This window comes from Anabas testudineus, chromosome 10, assembly GCF_900324465.2.
Source record: "Anabas testudineus chromosome 10, fAnaTes1.2, whole genome shotgun sequence".
Lineage (NCBI taxonomy): Eukaryota > Metazoa > Chordata > Actinopteri > Anabantiformes > Anabantidae > Anabas > Anabas testudineus.
The window spans coordinates 21,038,025-21,044,771 of record NC_046619.1 but is presented as its reverse complement, the minus strand read 5'-3'; positions in this window follow the sequence as shown (position 1 = coordinate 21,044,771).

Here is a 6,747-nt window from a genome sequence, read left to right as displayed (position 1 = left end):
ATACAGCTGATAATGACACGTAAAATAATAGCCACACAGATGATGAAAACACTTGACCTCTGACCTGAGAGGGATTTACAGCCAACCTCAGTAGTGCGGAGAGAGAATCTGCTGCCGAATCAGTGCTTTCCCTTCTTGTTGTGTGGCCTCAGGAAAGCGTGAAAGCAGGCTGATTTCTGCAGCCTTGACTCAGGATGAGAGAGACAAGCTGTGGTCACAACTGAAATCTGTCCCATATGGGGAAGATATGAAGCTGGAGGGATGAATTGAGTGAGGGGAAGTCTTTGTGTGGATGTGTCTCTCCATACGGGGATAGGGCAAGCAGATCAGTCAGGCTACAGACGAAAGGACCGAGCCACGATGAGCTAAACTGAAGTAGGTTTATCTGGTTTCACTAAATGTTTTTACTGTTCAACTGTGACCAGCAAGAGGCTATGACACCTTCTGGTCAACCCTGTGTAACAACAGTTAACATCATACATAACAGTATATTAAGGCACAGATTTATTTCTATATTACCTGTAGACAAATACAGCAGTGTAGCTTTATTGCACCATATTTCCATAAAGATTAAAGTAAGTGTTACAGATATGATGTGTTTAATAGTGTGCACTGGTGTTTCTGCACTATATATCCATGGTTTGACAGCGATATGTGAGGCAGCTGCTTTTTATCCTTATTTTTATCCATTTCACTAGATTTAGTTTCTCAGTGCAACAACAGGTTATTGTGGTCACTGTAGCCAGAGGACAATGTTCAGCACACTTCACTATAAACAAGCTTCTCTAACACAGGGTGAAGAGAAAACAATGTTTTTTAAATGAGTGATGCTGTTGAAGTCGGTGGGTGGGCTGAACAGCGGGCGTCCAAAGTGTCACACCGGAGTTTGCCAGAGTCCAGTCCTGCCTGTGGTTACACTCCGGCAACAAAAGCACTTTAAAGTTTGGTTTAAATAAGAACACAGTTTCTTTTTTTTACCATCTTCCATGTCAGCTGGTAAAAAAATGTTCACTAAAGTAAAGAAATGGACACAGACGAACTAACCTTGAAAGTTTCAATGCCAATCGAGGCTGAGGCTGCAGTTGAGCATGAAGAAGAGATCGAAGTCAACTTCAGTTCCAAAAAGGAGATACAGTAGCTTCATTATTCAGCCGCCTACAAATATTCTACATTTTACCAGTGCAAGCTTGTGCAGATACATTAATTAAAAGAATTTCATGCAGCACTTAAACAAATTAAAAGTTACTTTAGTTCACTAGCTGCTATTTATGAAAACAGACTGAATGTGTTCATCAATTGTTCACCAGAAAAACAACAATAAATGTTATTATTGATCCGATTCTGTTGTAAAATGGTTGGAGTGACACAGCTTCTGGATGTCATGTTATGTTAACGCGCCTGTAATGCAGCAACAGCTGAGAAAAGGCAGCTGTTCCTGCTTTTCTCAATAGAAAACAGTGGATCTCAATCCCCCTCTTGGAACAATTCAAAGCCACATGAATCATGTGACCTGCTATCGTTTTGACCCCTCACTTCATATTAAAGTAATTTGCTGGGAACCAATGTTCTCTGAGGACCAAAACAAGTCATGTTTAGTAAATTAAACTACTTCAATACTTCATCATTTGGGTAAAATCATGTAGAATTATTTAGGTTTCCTTTAAAACGTGTTTACTGTTTTGTTAAATAAGATATTTTTATCAGTCAATTTACACCAATATGTTTTAATTCAATCTCATCAATTTTTATTTTCAGCCATTTGTTTAATTACTGGCAGTTTAAAAATCCCAATGGGAAACTGGGAAATACTATTGTGGTATTGCAGACCAAACCAGAGGTCTGGAGTTTCCATCCCAACAGCAGCCAATCCATCAGCAGACATGTTGAAGTGCAAGGCTTTTAGTGAGACAATGAAGCCCTCCCTGATGACGTCCACACGGTTAAACCAGCCAAAGGCCTAACATGTATTTATAAAATGTACTGTAAACTAAGACGGCTGAGAAATTAGTGTACAGTAAACCTTAGAGGATGACGTTGCCTTCTGGAAAGACACTGGTCTTTTAGATTACAGGAAGCCTACAGGACGTCTCCCTGCCTGTATTGCTCTATGATTGAGGCCCTGCTACAAGTCTCAGCAGACGCCCATATCATCTAACTCCTCAAAAGCAATAAAAAGTATAAGGGACCTCCACAAGAACAGTTGGTTGATATGCTGCAGCTGCTTTTACTTTTTTTGTGTTTTGCCGATCACTGCACAGCATGGAAAACAGTTTCTGTCCTTGGTTGGACAGAGTGAGTGAACAGGTCTAGGAGGGTCGACTGGGAACGGTTAGCAATGAGAGTCAAATGAGCCCCACGGCATTGTCGTTGTGAATGACGTGTGTAATTACTTCAAACACACATGGACACCACGGTATTTTGAAAATGACATGTGACTGGGTGTAAATGAGTGTATTATTATAGTATATTATTATTTAGGTCATACCTGGATTCTAAAATGTGGTGGGAGATAACTGGATTACCAGTATACTGTCTCCCACAGTCAGGTACAACACTGTTTTAGAACGAATATTACTGCCTACAGCACACAAGGAAGCGGAACTCAATTTTTATGACTAAGAAGACCTAATATCTCGAGTAGAGGAGCTACCAGCAGTAGATATCTAATGTAATAGACATCAGTCTTGTGTCAAGCAATGCAGCCACGGTCGACCACAATGAGGCCTTTAGACTATTAGCTGTGGTTGGACCACGTTAGCTGTGGTCTAGTGACCACATTCAGTTGGACGTGCATTTCAGAGGACAATATTCAAGTTGAATCAAAATTCTTTTCTAATTGACTTTACTAGTAAACTGAATGGAAACACATTTTATTATTCAACTCTTAAGTTGAAAAATCATTTTATAATCTTCAAATCACAAAATAGAAAAGTGAAAAACTCTCAAACTGTGCATACTAAGAAGTTTCTTTTTCTTTAATAACTTCATTTGATGAGATGAATGTAATCTTCGTCCGGCCAACTCATCATTTCAAGTTAAAAGAACCTATACAGTAAGTTCTGTTAATAATAACCAGTCATGTTAAGTTGTTAGACTTGAAAATATAAAACTTATATTTAGCTGAGTCCACAAAATTCCTGTGGTTTACAGTGTGCACGTTTACTTTCAGAATAGCTGTACTTTCTGTTTGGAGCCTACGGTGGGTAAAGACCAGACAGGTTGAGTTTTAAATAAAACAAGGATCATGTTTGTCCAATGGAAAAATATTATTTTTGCAGAATGGTACATTAAACCAAATTGAAATCTGAAGAGGAAACAGCCATAATAAGATATTTTATATTCCCTCAGAACCTGCAATGCCTAATTTCAGAATGGTTTAAGAATCATTTAGCTATGTTTAGTTCCTAGTAAAAGGGCTAACACCTAAGCTTGAGGCAAAAATCCTCCTTCCCAGGAACGGCTGGGGAATCTTTAAGAATGAAGGTGAAACCCTTGATTTCCTAAAAACGACTATCCAACTCAAACTGCGCTTATTCATTCACTGAATCCCTTTTTAATAGTCAACCCCCCGCACGGCTGAACCTCACTTAGAAATTACACCCTAAAAAAATCCCTTTACCCTGCACCTATGGAGCCAAACCCTGAAAACATGTTCGTAATAACGTCCCCATCCAGTGATGGATGGCTCGCTGAGGCCGGAGCTCTGGCAAAGTGTCTGTTTGATTTGGACGGTGTCTCTAAGCATCTCTCCAGGTTTAGTTTTTCATGTCCTGCTTGCTCCTTTTACCTCATTGTACGTTGGTTGAGCTCTCACTCTGAGTGTGTCTTTGATATTTTAAGCCACGGTCACAGTCCTGCTGGAACAATAAAACCATGTTTGGTGCTAAGACCTGACAAATAGAGTTGGAAAGAGTTTAATCACAAAGTTAGTAAAGGGTTCATGTGGAAGATATTTTTATGATTTAGGCTTTTATTTTTGAAAAGCCATGAACATGTGGATGTGACATGCAAGGACATGCATTAAACATTCAACAAATGGATTTACTATGTTCATTTTATGGTGCTTAAGATGTAACATCCAGTTTGAATTCATCATAGCTTCATACAATACTGATTTTGAACACTGACCCAGAATGTACTGTAAATATCCCTGCCAAGAAAAATCACTTCCGCTACACATCAAAATAATACAAGCAAGCAAGTCTGTTTTCATTCATCTTTATCTACAGGTGAATCTGGTTTATAGCCAATATAAACATCTACAATGAAAAGTGGATGTTTTATGGTATCAACATTGAGAGTAGACCTTCAGCTAAAATAAATTAAAAGAAAAATCTGGCCAAAGACGTATCTCTAAGGCAAAGTGAATCCTGCACACTGATTGTGAGCCCTTTGTGGCTGCAATCACGAGAAGCCCCAAAGCAACAATTCAAGCTATCAAATACACCTCCAGAATCCTTGAGCACAAGAACGGAAACAAACTTTTTGTCCATAGGCCAGAGACAATAGTAAATCCCTAAATTGACAGGCCACATTCAGCATTTTATCAGTTTTCAGACAGAGTAGAGCCTCCAAATGATTGCGGTTTACCTGCCAGATTACTTATACTGGAAAAGATTTAGCTGCTTGTCATTTTTCTTTGATCTATATGTGTTTCATGCAAAGCCCTGCAATTAATGTTTAAAATTGTAGAAGTGATGGATGTTTGGAAGGTGGTCAAAGAGACCCAGTGTTTCCAGGGGATGACTGCTGCATCCAAGCGGGACAATAAATAACACTGTGAAACTTTACACCAGCAATGTGCCAGAAAACATTAAGATTCTCTGATAATTCATAACAGAAACTTTAGGTATGAAAAATTCTACCAAATCATGAAATTAGTGGCAGAAATCAAAAGTTTTTCTCAATATTTTATATAAAATCGCTGTATTTAGCCAGTAAATTATATTTAGTGGAGTCCTTTTAGTAGGATCATCAGGATAGTTCCTGTTGGGTCTCAGTCTCCACTTTGACTGCCAAGCTAACATCACATTAATCTGACAGAATAAGCCACTGTTTGACACTAATACGGAGATCAGGAGCTTAAAATTAGCTTCATTACAATACAAAGTTCTGTCTCCTTGTCATAAGAGGACACATCGTTTACTTGTGGCCGCTGGATTTACGCTAAGAGAGTAACACTGTGTGGCATAGCATGAGCCTGTGAGGCGTTCAGGAACAGGGCAGAGTGTAGATCATCTGTGCTCAGAGCCAAATAGTGTGCAACCTTCCTCTCTCCAGGTTGTTGAGCTCTCATGTTACTAGTGCAACAAAACACATTTTTCAAGTATAACTACTACATCCTTAGTATAATTACACAAGGGCATTCATCACATAATGGATATATGTCAGTTTACTTAAATACACTTTAATGTTTCAATTGATTGGGTATGAAAGTAGTATTATTACTGTTAAACAGCCTACTGCAGGGAAGTATTTAAAAACTAGGCCACATAGCACCAGCTGGTTTTTGATCATGCTTTCATACTATGGCCAACATACTTGCAAAATAAGTATTAAATTGAATCCTATATGCATGAAAATGCATTAACTTTAACTTGCTGACCCCTGAAAGCCTGTTTCTTTAAGGTCAGTTTTGGAATGGTGTACTCTGGCCCTGGTGTTTCAGGCCATCCATCAATAGGTAAACGTATGACATGAAAAAACCTACACAAGCGAATGCTTTAAGTAAAATCATTAGTGTCTACATAGATTTTCAAAACGCTGCACACGCTCTTATCCTGCTAACTCAGAGACAGGAGACGGATCATCACTCATCCAAAACACTGTGCAAAAACAACAGTTGTACAAATCAGCTCATGAGCATTAGATGTTTCAGATGAACATGTGAGGAACGGGAATATGCCGTCCTTGGAAAAAGCGGCTTTCCAGCACTTCTGTGAGCCAATGTGCCTTTTATTTATCCGCCAGAGCAAATCACAAATTCAGCCAGATTCAGCAGGGTGTGCTCTGGCATTTATTTACTGTTGAGCCCGGAGCCAGGACATATCATTCATGATTCTGTAATTCAAAGAGCCTGGTCTGCAGTACAAGCCCAGTCCCCCAACTGCCACATCCCTTGCTACAATTATCCTGTTATTTGGGATAGAGCTTAAACATGAGGTCATAGCGAATCTAGCCATCTACGGCATCTCGTGATTGCGTGGACTGGCTCGCAGCGCCATAATGAAATGTCCTTGTAAAAGCCATGTGCAGGTGCTAATTCTACTAGCACAGGGGGACTCCAAATTGATGACCAGTTTCAACTTGTTAATTTGATCCTCTCAGTAATAAAAGAATTTGGTCTCGCTGTACATGCAGGAAACTTCCCCCGCTGCCAGTTTTGTAAATATCAGATCTGGATCAAATTATACATTTCAATATATTGTACTCAGCCTTTTTCTAAATCTTATTAATGCAGCAGATGTGCGAAGGTCATTCTATCAGGATAGTTAGGACGGTGCCAGACAAGACGTCAATTAAAGAAAAACATATTTAATTGGAGCTTGGAACATAGCAACTAAAAATGAAATACTACATATGTATGAATTTATTTCAGACCAAACTGTTAAAATGACTTCCTTAGCCTCTTACTGTATATTTACATTGTCTTGGAGATTGGTGTGGCACTGAGAAGTTGCAAAACAAATTGTGAGATTCACACTGACATGGTTTCCCAGTTGCAGGTAGAACGGGTTCAGCTTATTG